General features: G+C 41.2%; 1 protein-coding gene across 1 annotated transcript in view; it reads right to left on the bottom strand.

The window, feature by feature from the left end:
• LOC124871460 (dehydrogenase/reductase SDR family member on chromosome X-like) overlaps window positions 1-21,815 on the bottom strand; it is a 63,213-nt gene extending 41,398 nt beyond the window's left edge. The window contains exons 1-2 of the mRNA XM_047370774.1: window positions 21,174-21,815; window positions 12,042-12,252 (exon numbers count right to left, since the gene is read on the bottom strand). The gene's annotated coding sequence lies outside the window, so the exon portion shown is untranslated. The remainder of the gene's footprint in view (window positions 1-12,041; window positions 12,253-21,173) is intronic.
• Between the last annotated feature and the right edge of the window lie 414 nt (window positions 21,816-22,229).

Below are 22,229 nucleotides of genomic sequence, written 5' to 3'. Positions count from 1 at the left end.
AAGACGTGCCCTGCTTGTAAGGGAGCATATTTCCAGACCGAGAAATGAAACTTGCTGACTTGGGATCAGCGAGCTTTTCTGAGAGTTTACCAAAAATCATGGGCCTGAATGTGTGACAGAACCTGAGGCAGCTGCACTGTCGCCCGCTCTCTGGACCTAGCTATTAAAGCCCAGTTGTCCAGATAAGTTAAAATGCAGACGCCTGTTTCTCTGAGAGGTTCTAGCGCTGCCTCTACACATTTTGTAAAGGTGCGAGGCGCTAGAGACAGACCGAAAGGCAGTGCGAGGTACTCTTAAGCCTTGCCCTCGAAGGCGAATCTCAGAAACTGTCTGTGGTCCGGGTGTATCGCTACAAAGTAAGCGTCTGTCAGGTCGATCGTGGTGAACCTATCGCCAGGGCTGATAGAACTCAGAAGCTGCTTGAGTGTTAACATTTTGAACTTGTATGTTCGGAGGTATTTGTTCAGAACTCTCAAGTCCAGGATTGGACGAAGCCCGCCCCCTTTTTTCAGAACAACAAAATAATGGCTGTACCAACCTCTGTTCATGTCCGACTCGGGAACCGCACGGATAGCTCCTTTTGCCAACATTGTATTTATCTCCTCTCTCAGAACCTCTGCTGCTTGGGCCATTACCGCCGTGTTTACCACGCCAACAAAGCGGGGTGGTCTCCAGCGAAACTGTAAACGGTAACCCATAGCAACGGTCCTCTCCACCCATGGTTGGAGTGCGCATGCGCACCACATATGGAAATGTGCAGCCAGGCGACTGGCCTGCGGCACTGTTGTTGGAACGGTGCTGCCCTCTCCCCCTACGTGCGAGAGAAGTGCAGCCTTATTTGGCTGTCGCCTGCAGCCCTTTGATTTTGACTTGTTTTCATAGAAAAAACTGTCTTTATTGAAACATTTGGAGTATCCATACAAACATTTGGAACAACTGCAGTGCTCAGAAACACATTCAACGCACCCAAAGTGGGGGCTTTTAGTGCAAATACATTTGTGGGGAAACGTAGTGCCTCTTGGGACTGGGATCCCGAACAACACCAGCAAAACATCTTTTGAATGGCACCCGCCGAAAACTGGCAAACATGTCTCCCTGCTCCCGAAACTCCTGAATCTCAAGTCCCACAGCTAGGAGGACTGTGTCTTCTTCTTCCGGGATGTCGAGTTCCTCTGGAGCCCCGGAGGAGGTCCCCTGCTCCAGGCCGTCTTTCGGGGAGCTTGGCTGTAGTTCTGTGGCTGTGCCGTCTGAGGTATCAAAATCACAGCCGCGTCATCCTCTTCGGTGGGGGTGGCAGTACAGCTGGTTTGCGAGTGCCCGAGCTGGATTTGGGTCTCACATCTTGCCTGGGGATGATACTGCGCAGTGCTTCTGTCTGCTTTTTCCTCAGCTCACATTTTGCCTGTATTGTGTCGAGAAATTGCCCAAACAGCCCGTCGGCTACCACCGGTTCATCCAGGTAGACGGCTCTATCCCTATCCGGGATGTCAGAGAGCGTCAGCCACAGGTGCCTTTGTGCAACCACCGTTGATGCCATCCCTCTGCCCAGTGACAGAGTTGGACAGCGGGATACGCGGAGGATGTAGTCAGCGGTGATTCTCACCTCATTCAAGAGTGGCATCAAAGGGCTCTCCGGCAGTGTTGCGGCTCCAAGCTCCGCCAAGTGCATAGCTTGGTTTGTTTGCAGCATGGTAATGGAGCTCAGGGCATGAGCAGTGGTTGCTTGAGCCCTGTAGATGTTCTTCAATTGAGCAGCGGAGAACCTACAGTGCTTAGACGGAAGCGATGTTGGACCACCCATACCATGATTTTGGGACGGGGCCAGATATGCTGCCAAAGACGGTTCCATGGGCGGGATATTCCAGTCCGGCTTTTTCGGCACCTTCCAGGTCCAGATACTGTCCATAACCCGGCACCGTCACGCGGGTGAACAGTGGTTTGTTCCATGAAGACGTCAACTCAGAGACAAAGTCTGGGAACATGGGTAGATGGTGCTTGACTGCGGGGAGATAAAACCCTGCGAATCACGATGGCTTTTCCGCAGGAGGTGGGGAGGCCATTCCACGTCCAGGGTATCAGCTGCACGGCGGCAAAGAGAGAAAAAAGATGTGTCGCCCGGGTCTGCTGGTGCAGCACTCGGCAGAGACTCATCCTCGTCATTGGACAGACCATGAACATCCAAACCGATGTCCAGTACGTCCTCCTCTCCCTGAAGGGGTTCTAGTTGAAGCTGAGACCGAGCACCTGCATTATCGGCTAACCCATCAACATACTCCATATGGTCTGCCCAGCTGGAAGCGGGGACTTCGACCAAAAAGCCGTCCTCGTCAGAATCGGACGAAACAGCCTCAACCAGCACCTTCTCGAGGAATTTAACCCGCCTCTCCAGGGTCGAGCGACGAAGCTGGCGACAGAACGCACATGCTTCGGGCTCCACCAACGCTCTGCGAGCGTGAACGATCCCAAGACAGACGGGACAAGCCTCACGCTGGTCCTTCTCATGAAGCGAGAAGCCGCATCCCTGAGGACAGGGACAAATAGAAGACTTCTGCTTCGCTTGCGTTAGCTTTGTGCTCATCCCGAACCACGAAAGCCAGACCGAACTGCTAGAAATTAGTGCTTCGCGGGCAGACACGCATACCAGCAGGCAGCAGTGACTAACTCCAACAAAAGCAGTTGAACTAGTTCCAAGTAGCCTTTAGAAAGAGACACAGAGCTAACCAGCAGCAGCTAGCTAGCCTGACTCAAAGAGGTGTTCTTAGCGAGGTGAAGAGCATAAGAACTGAGTAACGACGACGATGACAGATAGGTATATAGTGCAGGCAGGGCCTGTCACCTGTCGTCATCACATCATTTGCCTAGGAGGTGTGATCATACTCGTGTTGTACTGAGTGAATCGACTGAAAGGAAACCAATCATTTTAACTGGAACTGTGACAATCAAGGATGGATGAGGGCCCATGTTTATCATGCCCAGTTAGGCAAGTTTATCTTAGGTTTAGGCAGATGGTAAGTGAGGTTTAAAACATTTCCAAAGTGTTAGAGAGTCTCAGTGTACAGAACTCCAGCAAAGGATTCTCCATAACAGCAATCTTTTGTAAGGATTTTATAAACATCTTTTCAAGGGTTTAAATAGATGTAGATCGTGCAGTATTTAGGAACAATTTTGTTTTGTTGTAATCTTTTGTACATCTCACAGTGGCTATAACTACAACTCATAATCTGAAAAAAAATAAATCAAATACATAAACGGTGTATAACTAATACTTGAAAACCAATATGTCTCTAATGAGAATATATGAATAGAAAGCCTGCTGTAGTGACGGGGCCGCGTTTAGCTAACAAGTAGGTAGCTAAATGATCGCTGGCATTCAAAGCAGGTCAACCAAACTCTCCCTCGTTTCAATATAATTACAATAATTTCCACCAAAGACAGGCTTGCGGCTTTCACTGTATGAAGCTGCCTTTTTTCCCCTGACAGGGAAATTATCAGTATTATGTTGTTTCTTGCGCACAATCCAATAGTTAAGTTTGGGGCAGAACAGCATCACTGACAAGTCGTTAGCCTCGGTTATTAAAGTCTGCTCTGGAAGGCAGATAAATGGAACATAAAGAGAATGTGTCATCATGACTCTGCAGATGGAGGCTGTGTGTACATTTAAAAGTGCAGGCTGCTAAGGCGGTTTCTCTTCGTGCACACATGTGAGTGTTTGTTCTGCAGCCTGAGAGGTTCAGGGGGTCAGCAAAGCAAACTGCCCTGCCATTGTTTAAAGGAAATCGCAACTCACGCATGACTGTAGGATGATTATTTAGGATGATGGGACATCACGGAGTACACAGGCACAGACACACACACAGGGATGAAGACACATTGGAGACAAGTTGGAAACAGTACGTGACAGGAGTGTGTGTGATGTAAATAACATGTGAACACCATCAAAATAGCTCCATCCGACAGCCACCCAGTCTTTTATGACAGCTACAGGCTGACTGCAAAGCACAACTTGTCTTGCTTAGAAATCCAGGCTGACAACAGCTCAGCACGATTTCTGGATCTGCATGTGGGTTCTGACAGTTAAAATGTAATTTTTACTTAATGACTCACATATCCGGTTAAAAAAATAACCTTTTTTGAGAACTTTTAGCAGGAAATTACTTTAGAGAGTTTTGATGTGTTGTTTTTAAAACACATTTGTTTTGCTGGCACCCAGGGGAGATGGGGGGTGAAGTGTCATATCTGGAAGAAAGGGAATTCGTTTGGGTGTGTCATGGGCAATTTGATTTTCAGAGTGCAAAAGCCTGTGCGAATCAATGCCGTCTTTTCTGGTTTGAGCTGCATCTTGCACAGCTTTTCTTCAAAATCTTCCTCCACTTGAGAGGCAGAGAATCAAGGTTAGACTTTAAAAGCTCAGGCTTTGACAGACAAAGCTGCTGGCTAGACAATAATGATACTGTGCATGTGCATATGCATATGCATATGCAGGGAAGACAAGTCCCTAGGGATTTCCTTGTTTGCAACCTAAAGAACAAAGTCCTTGTGTATGTATGTCTGACTTTGTCTGTCTTGTGACTGAAACAGAAGTAATGGGATGGAAGTACTTTTATCAGTGTTTCAGTATAAAAAAAAAAAAACAAAGCATAACTGATTTTGCTACTTGCACTATACAGTGCTTTGCAAAGTGATTCATAGCTCAGGAACCTTTCCACATTTTATCATCTTACTGCCAGGAACCTCAATATTATTTATTAGAATTTTATGTGACATACTAACAAAAAAAGAGTGCATTATTGAGAAATGAAAGGACAATGGTAACTTTTATTCTCAAATACAAATCTAAAAGGTGTGTTGTGCACATATATTCACCCCCGTGTACTTTGATACCCCATAACCAATTGCCTTCACTAGTCACCTAATAAGTCTGTGCGGAATTAAACTTAATATCAACACAATGGCCTCGGAGGTTTTTAGAGAACACTGGTGAACAAACAGCATCATGAGTACCAAGGAACACAGCAGACAAATCAAGGAAGTCAAAGAAGAATTAAATACAACAAGATATCCGAAGCTTTAAACATCTCACAGGGGACTGTTCAATCAATCATCTGAAAATGAAATCTGAGAAAGAATATTGGTCAATGGTAAGCCTACCAAGTCGTGGCCAGCCACCTGAACTGGCCGGCTGGGCAGGTAGAGCTTTGATCAGAGAAGCACCCATTGTGCCCATGGTCAATCTACGGCCCTGTTGGGTGAATCTGTTGACAACTATATTTTTCATGAGCTTCACAAATCTCCCCTTCTTTGGAAGAATGGTAAGAAGAACAACTTTTGTTTGTTGAAAGCCATAACAAGACCTGCTTATTGTTTGCCACAAGTCATGTAAGGGACACAGCAAACATCTTGAAGAAGGTGCTGTGGTCAGAAAAGAAACCCTGCAGAAACAAACAATACATAATAGAATAGAAATATCCTTTGCTGTCCCACAGTAGTAAAATTCAGGACTGAAACAGGTTGCCTGAACTTGAGGTGCCAGAAGTAAGATCACAACCCTCTACTCAGTGAAACATTATGGTGGCAGCATCATGCTGTGGAAAAGCTTTACTTTGGCAGGGTCAAGGAAGCTAGACAGAGTTGATTGCAAGATGGAAGTAGCTAAATACAGAACAATTCTAGAAGGAAAAACTGCTGCCGGCTGCAAACAACCTGAGAGTGGGTGAACCTTCCCCCTTCAGGGCAACGAAGCTAAACATACAGCCAGAGCTACAGTGAAATGGTTTAGATCAAATGCTGTTCATGTCTTAGTATTATCCAGTCAAAGTCCGGACCTCAATCCAATTGTGAGTCTGTAGCAAGACTTGAACATTTCAGACCTTAGAAGCACAAAGAGTGAAGAGAAGAAACACTTGCAATTGGTGCAAAAGCTGCTTCTATAATGTATTGACTAAGGGGGTTGAACACAGATGCACACCACACTTTTCAGATGTTTATTTTCAAAACCATCATTTAAATTTCCCTTCAAATTGATGCACTTCTTTGTTTTGGTCTATCACATAAAATCCAGACAAAGCACACTGAAGTTGTAGGTTGTAATGGTAAATTCAGGAGGCATGAATACTTTTGCAAGGCACTGTAAAATGTATTGCACCAGTATCCCAAGAAATATTTTCCTTTCGTTGTCAAGAAAATTGCACTCATCATTTATAATGTGTGTATGTAGATTGTGGAGCTTTATAAAGCTAACTTAGTAAAATAAAACTTGATGTTATTTGTTAAATGCCTACATAGAATACAAATTAAAAACTACATCTCATGGATTTAAAGGGCTTTTCTGTGCTTCAACAATTGCAATTTAGCAAGTCTCCTTGTTCCTACAAATAGTATTTTCCCTAGATTCTAGTGTTTGTATGCATTAAACAAAGATTATGAACTTTAATTATTTAAACAATAGTTGCTGCAATGCTTTTACCAAGATAGGGGCTTCCATAACTCAGAGCTAAGTTGATCTGAGTGAGAGCTTTCAAGATATGTAAGAGACATATTTTTCATGTTTAAAGTTATGAACCTTTGGTACATTGTTGTTACTATAATAAAGAAGCCTTAATGTAATTTTTAGGATTTGTTTTTGATGAACAATCAGGAAAACGAATGCTTTAGTTAACTATGTCAACCCTATAGTGACATAATCAAGACAATAATCTATGATGTTGTCTTGTGCTTAGTTACAGGAAGAGAATGTCATTTCATTTACTTATATCATTGCATGTACATATTATTTACATGTATTATTGTGCCTCTTACTCCTCTTGTGATAGTAAAATATAGTATATTTATGGTACTACTTTACACACTCATTTCAAGGTGTTTTAAAATATAACCCACTATCAAATAAAGCATCCCAAGGGTTAAATCAAACCACAGCAGTTTTGGTTTTATTTCATGTCTTAGCTAAGACAAGAGAAGTCCATAAGAAAAAAGTCATAAAAACAAAAAAAGTCAGTCATTTCTACTGCTTATTCCATAGTGGGTTAGATGGTAAATAAATGGAGAATAGGTAGGAGTCCCAGGAGAGGGAATCCAGGCGAGATCTCTGCCCCTTAGATGTGTGAGTGCTCACTGGAACACGTGGGTGGGAAACAGTAGTGGACTCCTGGAGAGCCGATTTGGAAGGTTTTATGTCATCTGAGGTTGCTGCCTTCACAGCTTTTCCAGAGGGAGAGGAGCCAAAGGCCAGCTTGTAAACACTGAAAGTGAAACTGAAATTCTTGCATGTGGGAGACTCTTAAACATCAAATTCAGCCTGAGACCTGGTCTAATATTATTCAGCACACAGTGTTTATAGTTTAGGCTCTTTTCCTCACTCCTGCTCACTGATTCTGTGTCTGGTTATTGTATGTCTCTTTCCTGATTGCCATCACTGACAAAGCTATTCCTGCCATAAATTATGCAAATTATTTATTTGTCTTTCCCATAGAAACTTGTTCAGTATTACTGTGTCTACTTGCGTCTCTTTCTCTGGCAAAGGCTTTAAATAAGTTACTGTTGTCATTTACTGTGCATGCTCACTTAGATTATTTTACCTGTAGAAAATACTCTTCGATCAGTGTTTCATTATTCTTTCCTGAAAGAAGCCATTAACAAAGCTACATTTTTCATCAACTATGTGTACTCACTTTGTTTTGGGTCCATTAGAAAGTTCTTTTGGATCTATGTTTTTGTTTTTACTTGTGTTGCTTCCAAAAGCCACTGACTGGGTTTTTTTTTTACCATTAACAAGGTGTACTCTGTGCTTTTCTCTCTTATAGCATGTAGTCCAGGCAAATTAAGTCATTAACAAAGCTATTGCTACCAATAACTGCATATATTCTTCTCTGTATTCTTCATTCCCAGAGTAAATGTTCCTAGGTCAGTACTACTTCGTTTAGTTGTGTCTCTTCCTTGACGTAGGAAAAAGTACACAACGTGTAACTTACCTAGTTTAATTTCCCCACAGAAAGTACTACTGGCTCAGTGCTTCAATGTAAGGCTTTATCTTTCATTGACCGAGCTGTTGTTGCCATTAAAAGGTTAGTTTAGATTTTTTTTAAGCAAAGTTGTGTGACGTTATTATTGGTAATAATTCCCTTACCTGTAGTAGAAAGTTGTCATCAACTTGAGCTTTTCCTTGGAAACATTTGTGTTTAACAACTAATTAGATGAGCATCGTCTGTTCTAGCTGACTTTTGCAATAATAAAAAAATCAAACTGAAAATGTTCATATCAGTGGAATATAGCACTATGTTAGTGGATACTAACACGATTTCACAACAGACCAATGTTACATTTGGTTCTGTTTTTTTTTTTTGCTTTGTTTATTTCAGCAGAACAACGTCCATGTTTCTTTTTAAAACTATATTGGTTGACCCTGGACATGGCTGTATCGGCCAGATCAGCTGCAGCTCGCACTTTTGTTTTGCCAAGAGCAGTATGAACTTCTGGATTCTGCATCAGTTGTGCAGCGGCATGAAGGCTGGTATGTTCCTATGCTTTCCATGTTTTGTAGTTGAAAATTATCCCAAGTTGTTTCACCAAATAAGCGAATGAGGCAGACTGATATAGCATATATCTGACAAGCTTTTGACCATTCACCACCTTCAAGGAGGTACTTGATTTTCTGAAAGACTTTCTACTACAGGTAAAGGAAATATTACTGATAATAAAGTCACAGAAACCCCCTTGGATTGTATTGTTGAATACAATCCATTTAATTATCTCTCTACTTAACCACTTAAAAATGTATACTCTCTTTGCCTTTATTTTCTATAGAAAGTGCCTCTGGGCCAGCGCTTCAGTTTTGGATTATTTCCTGCCATGCAGAAACCATTGCCAGAGCTATAGTTAACTATGTCTTGTCTTTGTTATTCTTGCTACATTTATGTTTTAGCTGTGCTTCTTTCCTTGACAAAGCCATTAATGGAGCTGATGCTGCCATTAACTATGTAGACTTTGCTTTTCTTTCCCATAAATAGATATTTTGGGACGGTACTTCTGTGTTTTGCCATGTCTCCCTTCTTTGTTTTTAATCAGCAGACGGCTGTGGGAGATGGTCACTCATACTAAACCTGGTTCTGGTAGAGGTTGAGGCCACATGGTTGCTCAGGATGATAGATTGCTACAAAGTCGATTTAATGCAGTAGGCTTCCTTATATAGAGTATATATATATATATATGTATATATATGTTTATGTATATATAAGTTTTTACAAATCTGCATTAAATGATCAACTGAATTTTATTGTTCTGTATCGAAATGTGTGTTGAACTGGACTTTGTAAATTAATCTGATATGATTTTATTGTATTGGAATGAACTGAAATGATCAGAATCTGATTTGGAACAAATTGAATTTTACATAGTTGGACATGAATTGGATCTGTTTGTCTTTTAAAACACCTTCAGATGTAATTTGTTGTAATTTGGCATTATATAAGTATTATAAACTGAATTTAATTTATTTTAAAGCTTTACATATGTTTGTTGGTATAAAGGCATTAAGACCTCTTAAGTCTTTCTCTTAATAAACAACAAGCAGAGTTGGACTGTTTCCGTTTTTGTGACAAGTTGTTCACTAGAACAACAATACAATATTTCCATTCTCTTGAGTTTTTTATTAACTGACTATTCTGAGCCACTGTTTTCAACATTATAAAAATGTCCTCCTGATATATAACTGAGCAAGATTAAATTATTTCCACCTGCCTACAGTTGGTTTCAGGTTGCTTTAAACTGTATGTTTTTTCTTTCAGAGTTCAGGTTGAGAAAAAAAAAACTGCATCGGAAATGTCAGATGAATCCAAACCCTTTCCAGAATTTCTTGAAATACACCTGGGGCAAGGTAATGATCCAAGTTCAAAGATAGACACAAAAGATAGACACAAAAACAGGAATCTGGCAATACTTGTTTTAGGTGGATGGTATGTAATCTTTAAATCATCCTATAATTGTATAATGATTGTATGTAATGATTGTATGTATGATGGTATAATTTTGCGTCCAAGTTGTGTACTTTCCCCTGATTTCGGGTATCAAACCTCTAGGGGGTACTTCGTCTCGTATAGCAACATGTTTTTTTCCCTTGTGGTCATCAGGAAGCGGGTGTCTTTCTATTAGTAGATGTAGAATGAGGAGCAGTGGGAGGACTATTTGCCTGCACCAATTAAGTCTGTCATTAATTCTCAACAACACACTCAACCATACACACACACAATGCAAAGGCACACACACAATATTTAACACATTTAATTTAACACTCTGTTAGTCTCTGTTTGTGTGTATGTGTGCTCCTCTTTCTGTCTGAAACCTGTTGTCACTGAGACAGGACTGTGAGAAAGATCCCTTCATCTTCTGCTCCCGCCCCTCCTGTCTCTCTAGGATTAGGTGAACACTGAGAATTTATATGACGGTGTGTGTATGTGTGAGAGTCTTCAGCTTCAAGGCCATCATCTTTTTCTGTTTCGCCCAAAAAAACAGCTTCTGCTCAGTCATGCAGCTTCACGCATTGACACATTTTAGGTTTATGATAGTGTCAGAGTAATATTCAGTCTGATTTCAAACTGTCTAATTTGATTATTTGTACAGAGAAAGTATGATATGAGTGCCAAACTGTTGCCAAACTCAGATCTTTCAAAACAGTATAACTTGGCAAAAAATATAATATTTAAGCACATTTCAGAGCCCAAACACGTTACTTTATGACGTTTGGGACATTAATGTACTTGGGCATGTTTTCAACAAAGTAAATCCCAATAATTAGCTGTGAAACTTAACATTAGCATTAGCCTACTTGGTTGGCCCAAGTTGCTGTGTGTGTTAAAATCTATTTTGTCTGCAACCTTTGTCACTACTTTTACTGTTTCACATGATTTTTAGTACACTGAATAATAGATAAAAAATACATCTCTCTGTTTAACAAGGTCTAGCTTGCCTTTGATGCTATCTTTTACATGTTTTTTACTTGTTGAGACCAAGGTTTTTAATTTGGTTTCTATAATCTTTTAACTGAAGCTGACATTGAGAAGAGCATTGTAAGAGGTCTGACCATGCCAAACAACTTATTCTGCTATTGACTCTTGTTTTCTGTTATCTATTGGAATGGATAATTGGTTTAAAGAAACAAGAGATATTGGCAAATAAACAATTCATTCATTTAACAAACAGGGTCCTCAATAACATGTGGGAGAACTGTGCAAACACACCAGCATGATAACTCCTCCTCATGCTGGTTACCTGCTTAGTAAAAGACTGCTGTGGGATTGCATCTCATTCTTCAGCCATGATTTGTTGTAAGACAGTCAATGTGGTTGTGCTGGTGACTTTAGCATGAACCCTAAGTTGATCCCAGGACTGCAGGCAGGCCAGTTTATCTTTTCCATGGCCAAATTCTGGAGGTAGTATGTGATAAACCCCGCTCTGTGGGGTCAATAATTTGAGGGATAGAGTTCGGTTCCCAAGAGTAGAGATATGAGATGGCCACTATTCACAGAATCTCATAACGGCTCTCTCTGGAGACTGCCTACAATGATGACAAGCCTCATTTTTTCAGAGAGGTAGATGCCGACCGAAACCATCACACTGCCTCTATAAAAGCTGTGTGGCATCGGTTGACAGGTTTTGTCAACTTTTTTGTGTGTGCAACCCACAACTCTTCAGCTCAAACCATAAATGCATTTTTCTTACAAATGCTGCACCAACAAGGGGGAAGATAGGATTTCCAACAATAAAGGATGTGTTGTCAAGAAATTCATACATTTATTTGTGTACATTTCTCTGATTAAAGTAATAAACATAATCTTTCTTGTTACTTTTAGTGGTACTTCTAGCATGTAGCTCCTGAAATTCTTTCAAAACAATTTTGGCTTTGCTCCAAACACTGAATGTCCATGGAAAAATTTTAGCCTCAGCAAACACATATGTTGTGCCCCAGCCATGGATAGAAACATGGACTGAATTGTACACAAACAAAGAGGGTGGTAGGAAACTCTGAATCTTTAAATGCAGCATTAACCTACCTTTGGCCCAGCCCAGAAAGAAAGTCACAGCTGGAATCCCCGTGAAGTCATGCAGCCACTAACAAAACCATGTCCCCAGCTCCCCCTTGTACTCTTCTATGCAACTCTCCCAAATGCAGGCAGGGGAGAAAATGCGAGTGAATGGCAGACTTGCTGGCAAGATGGATTAATTCTTGGATCCAGAGTTGACTACGATCTGGTGTTCGTGTACCTGCCGATCGAGGAAAGCAAAAGTTAAGTAAGGACCTCCTGTTAGAGTATCCAGCATACATTCATAAAAAAGGGGGTAATTAACACAAGCTTGTTTTGAACGTTTCTCTCTGAGCTTCTGCAGAAAGGCTTCTGAGCCAGAGAGTTCCCGTAAGAGATGGTGTCTCTAATCACGTCTTTCTCCCCAAGAAGGCCTCGGACCGCAGCCCTGTACACCTGATGCTCGCCAGTCCGGGTAGCGGACGCTACCCAACACAGTAGCCACCAAGACCTCCTGTTCTTCAGAACAGTTCATGTACAGTGGCTTGTAAAAGTATTCACACCCCTTTTTCCTCATATTGTCACATTACAACCACAAACATGAATATATTTTATTGGAATTTTATGTGAAAGACCAACAGAAAGTGGTATACAATTGTGAAATGTAAAGAAAATTATACATGATTTCAAATATTTTTTACAAATAAAAAAAAAATGAAAAGTGCGGTGTGCAGCGGTGTCAGCCCCATTCACTCTGAGTGCAACCAATTGCCTTCAGAACATGCCTGATGATTGCTAATGACTAAATAAAGTCCACCTGTGTAATCTAATCAGTACAGATACAGCTGCTCTGTGATGGCCTCAGAGGTTGGTTAAGAGAATATTGGGGAGCAAACAGCATCATGAAGTCCAAGGAACACACCAGACAGGCCAGGGATAAAGTTGTGGAGAAGTTTAAAGCAGCCTTAGGCTATAAAACGTTTTCCCAAGCATTGAACATCTCACTGTTCAATCCATCATCCGGAAATGGGAACAACTGTAAACCTACCAAGACAAGGCCATCCACCTAAACTCACAGGCCGAACAAGGAGAGCACTGATCAGAGATGCAGCCAAGAGGCCCATGGTGACTCTGGATGAACTGCAGAGATCCACAGCTCAGGTAGGCGAATCTGTCCACAGAACAACTATTAGTCTTGCACTGCACAAATGTGGTCTTTATGGAAGAGTGGCAAGAAGAAAGCCATTATTAAAAGAAAACCATAAGAAGTCGGGGACACAGCAAACATGGGGAAGAAGGTGCTTTGGTCAGACAAGACCAAAATTGGACTTTTTGGCCAAAATGCCAAACGTTTTATGTGGTGGAGAACTAACACTGCACATCACTCTGAACACACCAATCTTGGAAGAAAACCAGTTGGAGTCTGCAAAAGACTTGAAACTGGGGCGGAGGTTCACCTTCCAGCACGACAGCGACCCTAAACATAAAGCCAGGGCTACAATGGAATGGTTCAAAACAAAACGTATTCATGTGTCATAATGGCCCAGTCAAAGTCCAGACCTAAACCCAATCGAGAATCTGTGGCATGATCTGAAAACTTGTGTTCACAAATGCTCTGCATCTAATCTGATTGTGCTGGAGCTTTTTTGCAAAGAAAAATAGGCAAACCCTTCAGTCACTAGATGTGCAAAGCTGGTAGAAACATACCCTAAAAGACTTGCAGCTGTAATTGCAGCAAAAGGTGGTTCCATAAAGTATTGACTCTGGGGGGCTTGACTTTAAAGAACTGGTGACCAAGCTATACGCTTTTGGTTTGAAACTAATTTGACCTCAAGATGAACCTTGGTTCTTAAATATAAATATCCACATTCAGTTGTCATATCATTGCATCATTTTATTCGTTATGGTTTTCAATCATATTTATTGGTTCCCTTATTCCTTTATTTGTACTTGGTTTATTAGTTTCTTGTTAATTGATATATTTAAACTTGGAGATAAAATGTTTGTTATTAAATTCTTATATTTTGAAGATAACTTGTGAATTTATTCCATATGTGTGCAGAGTTTGCTGTTTAAAAATGTGATTGGTGAAATCGCTCAATCATCTATTGTTTTAATACCACCATCATATTGGGCTGGCATTTCCAGGACAATACTTGACAGACTGAATAGTTGTTTAATTAAGTATTAAAGAATTTAAGCATCTAATTGCACTCCACATAGAATGTCAGGTTTGTTTTACCCAAATGGTCAACCCTAACAACTTTCGAAACACACTTAGACGAGTGCTGGTCATTTCGCTCTTTTGCCTTTTTCAGGTACAAAAAAGTGCTGATGTTTTGTACCAACTAGTGCCTCTTTTCAAATTACGGTTCCAGCACCGCACGGCTCCACTCGAGCTCGCTCTACTCGGCATGAAACCTGTTGTATTTCCATTCCATCAGCGTCTTATGCAAAGTAAAATAACCACTCTCCATCGCACACCATGTCCTCTTAAAACATTGAGGTTGCGGAGTTCAAGCCTCTTGTCCACAACTTGTGGGATGATGGCCATAACTGTTCAACCAAAAAAGGCATTTTCCTTACAAAAGTAGCAACATCAAATGGCAATTCTTTTTTTTTTTTTTTTTTTTTTATGTTTTGAGTTTTTCCCGGCAGTCCCAAAACAGGCTGAGTGAAGTGCAAAGTAGAGCCCATGAAAAAGGAGCGTACGTGTCAAGTTGTTTCTAACAGAGGGATGTTTTGTACCTACTTTAACAGCTGACGACTTAAAGTAATTTTCTTCAAGTAAAATACATGACTTCTATTAATTTGTTTCCTATATGATTTCAACATTTTTATGGTCGAAATTTGACTTGCATCGCAGATTCAAATACTTGGGAGAAAAGCAATGTAAGGCAACGAATAGCTGACATTCCACTGTCTGTATTATATATTTAATCAATGTGTATGACGTATTTAATCTTTGTAGTCGGCCATAAATGCGCAGTAAAAATGTATAGGGTGAGGTACCGTGTCGCACTGATAGGATGCAGTGGTGAGCCCCACAGGCACAGACAGCATGTCGCTACGCACTCTTCAGCTACACAGAAAGCAGGGGTGTTTACACAGACTAGTCCTGTAACCAAACTCTTATTGAAATTTGGTCCAACAAAATGGAAGATTACTTCTTAAACCTAGAAAAGGATTTTTCCTAAACTGGATTTTCTGTCGAAACAGAAGGTTTTAGAGAGAGGACGACCAACCCCAGAAATGAAAGATCTGCTTCAAACAAGTGGGAGAAATGTAACCCGCTTTTTTCAACCGGCGTTGTACCTCCCAAAACAGTGTGGAGTACACATATTTGACCTAGCATTGAATGTGAAGCAGACTGAACATTAACATCCACAACACAAAGGTGAGGGAGAACCAGGAGATTTTAAAAGACCTGATTAACAAAACCTGTTTCCATGGACTTCATATAGAAATATAGATTAGATCATACACAATCTTCAATCATAAAAAAAAGAAAGATCAGCCATGATGAAAAAATTATTTTAAATAATCAAATTTGACCTTATTTCCTATTGTTGAACAGTATGGAATTGACTAAAGCACAGTTAAAAGCTTTTAAAATAATGCTTCAGTTATGGTCAAAATTGAAATATAAGCCTCTATTTTGGGTTCATATATTTGTATATGTGACTCCAGAGGAGTTTGTGCCTTACCAGTCATAAATCCCATTGCAGGTCACTGGTGTTTAAGAAGTACAAACACACTAGATTACTTCTAGAAGGTGTGTTGAAGTTTGCAATAGTCCCTCAGCAAATGTTTAAATAGCCATAGGGCGCATGATACACTTGTACTTAAAACTTACTTTAAACCTTTCATAATCTTGTCCAACTTTTACCAGATGATGAAACATTTTACTTAAGCATTTGTAATCATCGATGTTTGGTCAGTTATGACAAAATCAAATGGTGTGTTTAGCAAAGATGATGTTTAGATAAAAATACCCATCATACTCTGGTGGTAAGCTCCCGTTAACTTTTCCCATTGGGCTGTCTACCTGGCCAAAGGGGCTGTGGTCTCCATCCCAGTCCTCTCTAATGCTTATTATGTGCAGTGTTTGGGCTGGAGGGAGTCCATTACGCTGACTGTATCACATCTTTGTCCATCGGGGGGCCCACACAGAGACTCTGAGAGGAAGGAAGAGCAAAGACTGAATAGTGGCTCCCGGGCATATTCCAGGGAAGAATGTGTGTATGGATGCGTGAGTGTGTAGCGAAACGCGGACACAGCAGACATGTGTCACCTCAGTTCTCGCGCCATCAAGCTAAACTGACATAAACAGCCCCGGGCGGCCCTATCAGAGATGGACTTTACATAACGACTGAGTCACTCACAATCTATTTTTATGGCTTTGAGGTGTGTGTGCAGTTGTGAGTGTTGAAGAGCTTTATCTTCTTGAGAGCATATTTACGACCCTCCGTGTGAGTACAAAACATATGTGATACTGGGTCATCTTGACCCCATTTCACTGTTTTCAGGGATGATAGGAGCAGGAATAAGAGTCAGCGCCGGCAGGCATGTTGGTAAAAGAAGTCTTGCTTGTCCATGTGACGGATCTGATGGTGGGAAAGGAAAGAGACAAGAAAGCGATGCATAACAGCTGTCCCATATGTACCAATGGCTGTGAATATTTCCAAACACAAAAGTCTTTCTGAAATAGAAAATAATAATAATAAATGGTGGTTCTGCTGTTTTAGAAATACAATTTCTAACTTCTTGTGATTCCCTTGCGCTAGGGATGTTGAAGCATTTGTACCTTTAATAAGTGATTCATAGAAATTAATGGATATAACGCAAACCTTGCTGATGCATGAATATTTGTGAACCTCAACAATGACATTGTATTTTTTTTCATTCAAACTGTAAACATTAAGGTCCATCATATTTCTAAATTAGTGTATCTATGTTGGGAACTTCTTTTGACTGAGAATCCAAATTCTCATCTGAGTTTAGCAAAAACTCAAGTAAATTTGTAGGAAATTGGATTTAGATTTTATTTATTTGCTTTTTCTATCATCAGATTTTCAGCTTGTCAAAATCTGGATGAAAATAATCTTTACAAAATATTACATTAACAACTGTTTTTAAAAAATGCCAAGACCTTAAACATAAATGTACAGTACCATGTAAAGGTCTTTCACCCTTTGAACTTTCTTTTCCCATTTTCTCATGTATTAACCACACACGTCAATATATGTTGGGTTTTTAGATATACAAACTCAAAGTCATTCAAAGTTGTAAAAGAGAAAGGAAATTTAGACATGATTCTACATTTGTTTACAAACAAAAATCTTTCTTTTTTGCAGAATAGCTCAAGTTTAACCAAATTGAATGAAGAGCATCTGTGAACATGAGTTTTCAAGTCTTGCTGTAGATTCTATAATATATTTAAGTAGAGGCCATTTTAACACATGAATGTGATTTGATTTAAACTGTTCTAAGCTTAGTCTATAGGCTTACGGTTCTTGCCCTGGTGGAATATAAACCTCAGCCCCTCAGCCCCAGTCTCAAACCTTTTGCAGCCTCTAACAGGTCTTCTTTCGGGATTGCTCCATATTTCTTTTAAATCATATTCCCATCCACTCTTATCAGTTTCCATGTTCCTGTTAAAGGAAACCATAGCCTCAGCATGATGCTACCACCACCATGCTTCATAGTGTGGATAGGGTGTTCAGGGTAAGGTGCAGTGTTAGTTTTCTGACACACAAAGTGTTTTGCATGTTGGCACCCTCTTCCAAATATTTGCTGTGTACACTACTGGCCTGTGCTAAACAATCCAGATAAAATAAATGAAAGTGTTTGGTTGTTTCATGACAAAACATGAGTCCTAGGGGTATTAATACTTTTAAAAGGAACTTTATCTGTTACTATATTGCTTATACAGTTATGGACAGAGTAAAGACTAACTCATGGCTCTGGAGCCACAAGTGACTGGGCCGTTCTCCCACATTTACATACAGTCTGCTTAGGTAACCTAAACGTTATGTTAGCTCTTCATTGTTTTGCTAAAAGATAAATCTACATCCCAACCTACAGGATTTATAACAAGAATCTCACATTACTTCCATTCTGACCAAATTCTCATGGTCTGTTAATGATATTCACAGCATGATGCTGCCATTTCCATGCTTCACTGTAAAGGTGCAGGATGTGGCATTTTTCTATAGAGTTGTCCTTATTTATTGGACTCTGTATACTGAAATCACATGAAATTTAACTTAAACACAAAAAGTGCAGAAAAGTGAAATAATTAGAAAACCTTAAAAAGTTGGCTGGTAGGTCCAGATGCTATTTTTGTGCTTTGGCAACTACAGCTGCCACCATCACTCGCTTCTAGCCCCAGTCAGTGGAGATCTGAAGGAAATCCACCAGGTGTCACTGGTTAACAAAAGCACAGAGGTGGCTCAGAATTGAAACAAAACTTTTGGCTTAACTGTGACTTTAACTGTTTTGGAATACTTTACTGGTCAATGAAATCCAAATGTTTCCATTTACAAGTTACAATGCAAGAAAACTGAATATATTTTTGGGTAAATTCACTTTCCCAATGACTGATTCCTGCACAACAGCTCTATATTTTTTAAAAAGACCATAACGATTAAAATAAATCAGAAGCGGATATTAGACACATGCAAATATTGTTGAGTAGAATCCTATTGCCTGCAGGGTCTTGCAAAAGTATTCAGACCCCTTTTGTTACAGATCAGCCTTTACCTTCAGTGTATTTAATTGGATTTTTTGTTACAGACTTGTTCAAAGTAGCCCTTAGCTGTAAAGTGGAAGGAAAAGATAAATGATAGAACTACCATTCACTGTAACTACAGCGGCAAGTTTTGGTTCTCTACGGGTACCCTGGGTTCCTCCCACAGTCCAAAAACATGACTGTTAAGTCCTGTATGTCTCTGTGTTGCCCTGCGATGGACTGGCGAGCTGTCCAGAGTGTACCCTGCCTCCCGCCTATAGACTGCTGGAGATGGGCACCAGCTTGATGCTGTGTATTCAGGGTAATGTACAGTATTTTTATCATGTAAGGCTTCATGTTTGATTCAACTTGACCAAATCACCTTCTTACACGTTTAATACAAATGCACGCCACACTTTTTAGTTTTACATTTTTTTCACAAATTGTGACCACCATGTATGGTTATCTGTCCGCTTTTAAATTATGCACGCCTTTATGTTGTACATACATCCCGATAAAAATGGTTTAAAACCACATATTTATTGTAAGTTTTGAATAGTTGACAATGCACAGATAGTTGGCACAGTACATATGTATTTAATGATGAACATTTTCAGTAAACTTGAGTGAATTGATGATGGTATAGGTACAAATCTATGTACCTTTACACACACACACATACACACACACACACACACACACACAGCTGACTCCCATGCTGAGTCCCGCTGAGCCCTTCCTGCTCCAATTTTATCAGTAATTCTGGAGCATGTCAGTGTTTAACGCCCCCTCCCACGCTGTCACGCACGCTGCCTTTTTTCTTTAACAAACTGAACAGCCATCCACGGTCACCCACACAGAGGCTTTTTTCCTTTCTTTTCTTAACACACTCAGACAACAGTTCAGGACATCAGATTAGACAGCAACAGCTGCACCAGTTGTCACACACCTCCCTGCTCCTGCTCCCTCATCATGGCATTATAGGCGCACACAGTGGTCACTTATACAGCATGTGAATCAGTGTGCGCCTGTGAGTGTCTTAAAGGAGTGAGTCCGGCTTGTTGCATTCCCACTTAAGTGTGGCAAAAATCATTTTGTGGTCCAGAGCCGGCAGGCTTCTCCTTGTCTCTGCAGGAGAGTCCTTTTAACATTTTAGGAAGACTGCAGGATTTCTTTCTTGTGGCTGCATCCAGCGCAAAGTGGAGAGCACTTATAGCTCCAAAACAAGACATTTCTAAAATGTTTAAGCCTCAAGCTGCCCCCCCCCCCCCCCCCCCCCCCCCCCCCCTCCCTTAGGGCACACAAAGATATCTGGCTGTTGCAAACCTCTCATGAGTTTGTGGTGTTAACATGAAAAACTGAAGTGGGTTAAGTACAGAGTGAGCTGCAGCCAGTCATTATCACTCAGTAATTACCAGCCAGAGATGTTTCACAGGGGACTGGGGAATGCTCTCCCTCCACATTTTCCCTTCAGTTCCATCAAGATGAGCAACATAAATATATGCCTCAAAGATTCATAGCAAGATGAAAAGATGATATGCGAATCCATTCTCGCATGAATGCTCAAATTAAACAAAGAAAGAAAACATGCCCTTGATTTGTCCTTGCATTCTCTACTTTAATTGCTCAAATTGGCATCCATATCACTCTTAAAACTGTGGGTTATATGAAAGCTATCATATTTTGGGAAAAGAAACCCACTTCATGCATTGCGCTTGTTTGCGTGTGCAGTTTTGAAAGTGAATCAAGTAAGGCTGGACACGGCGAGTTGAAACAAGCTCGCAGACGTCAAGTGGGAATGAATTTGCGCTATGCGTAAAAAAAAAAAGCATTAGCGGAGCATTCGAGATAAGGGCGCAAAGCAAGGCACAAAACAGATTAGGAAGAAGACGCACATGGAACCAGCGGATAAAATCCCGTTATTTCGTTGGACGTGCGATGCATCCTCAGAATGAGATGAACTGAACACGAACTGATGCTGCGGGTATATATAAACGGAGGAGGAGGGGTTGCTGGGAACACGAGGTAAACACTGTTGTTCTTGACCTTAAGGGACATGCACGTCTTTTACCGCAATGTCACTGGCGCTCTCCGCGTACTTCTCCGAATTTGTGCCCGCACACATACCCCCCCACCCCTTTTGACATTGTATCACCTCTGATTTTCTTTTCGTTTCCGTTAACAGCGTGTTCTAATGCGCACGGCGTCAGTGATGGATGACTGCTGTCAAGTTGAACGGGGCGGGAATCAGGGGCTCTCCCCAGGTCTGTGGTACCGGGCGCACGCCGGTTATCACCTTTTCACATTACGCGCGAGAGGAACGCGCGTGTGCACATAAACACAAGCACACATATATAGAGGTACCCCCAAATTACGCACGGCTTAAGTAAAAATAAATGAATAAATAAAAAAGACAGGACAGCACTTACGGGATGAGACAGGACTCTTTGGGCTCTTCTTTGCACCCCATTGTGGTTTTCCCGTTATTCCTCTGCTTTAACGGAATCCTCAAATTCCGTGGTCGCAGTCCACGTCCCTACAGATGTACCAGAGGATCACATAGAGGATCAGAAGGATGGCGAAGATGAAGAGCGCGACTAGGATGGCCTTGGTCACCGGTGAGATGAGCGACTGCATGTCAGGAGCAGAGCCGGGCAGAGCGGCGTCCGTCCGGTCCTCAGTCTGCCGTCTCCCTCTCTCTCCCACTTTCTGGTGGCAACTGTTGAGGACGGAGTCCGAGTGCTTTTTTAAACACACGTGTAACTGCGCCGCGCGCACGCTCACGCGCCACCGGGTGCCACAACGTGTGTATAAATATAAATATAAACCCCCGGTGATCCGGGCGCACAACGCGTGGAGGGCTTCCCTCGCTGGAGGTGGCGGAGTAGTGAGTGAGCTGTCTCTTCCCAGATACAATCTTTCCGGTGGCTTGTCGCACATCCAAAAAAAAAAAAAAAAAAAACGAACCAAGGAGACTGAAGTGGAAACAGCCCACTCACGGTTCAGTCAAAGAGAAATGCGCCGCGGTGGCAATGTGAAATTCCCATTTTTAATAACGAGACGCTGGCAGAGACGTGTCAGTGCGTGCTGAAGTCCTAAGTTGCGCACTCAGCTGCCTGCTGCACTTGACGGCAAACAGGTTGATTAGTATTCCTCACAGCGCTGTCTATGCGTGTGTGTTTGTGTGTGACAGAGATGGCTGGCGTGACAGGGTATCATCTTATCACTATACCCTCCACATCTTCTCGAGCCAAGGTGTCAGCCAAAGAAGAATGCTTATTAAACTAAAATTGTTTTTACTTGAGCGCTCTTTTGTTCTTATAGATGTGTTGCAACGCGGTATCAGGAAACTCTAATTACATACATTATGAATAGTGGTCTTGAATATTAAGGAAAACTCTGAAGCCATTAGTCTTTTGAATTTCTTAATGTTGTTTTGTTCCTATAATTTTAGCAAAATCAGGAAAATGCTTGAGACTTGGAAG

This window comes from Girardinichthys multiradiatus, chromosome 7 (assembly GCF_021462225.1).
Source record: "Girardinichthys multiradiatus isolate DD_20200921_A chromosome 7, DD_fGirMul_XY1, whole genome shotgun sequence".
Classification (NCBI taxonomy): Eukaryota; Metazoa; Chordata; class Actinopteri; order Cyprinodontiformes; family Goodeidae; genus Girardinichthys; species Girardinichthys multiradiatus.
This window is presented reverse-complemented; position numbering and strand designations above follow the sequence as displayed.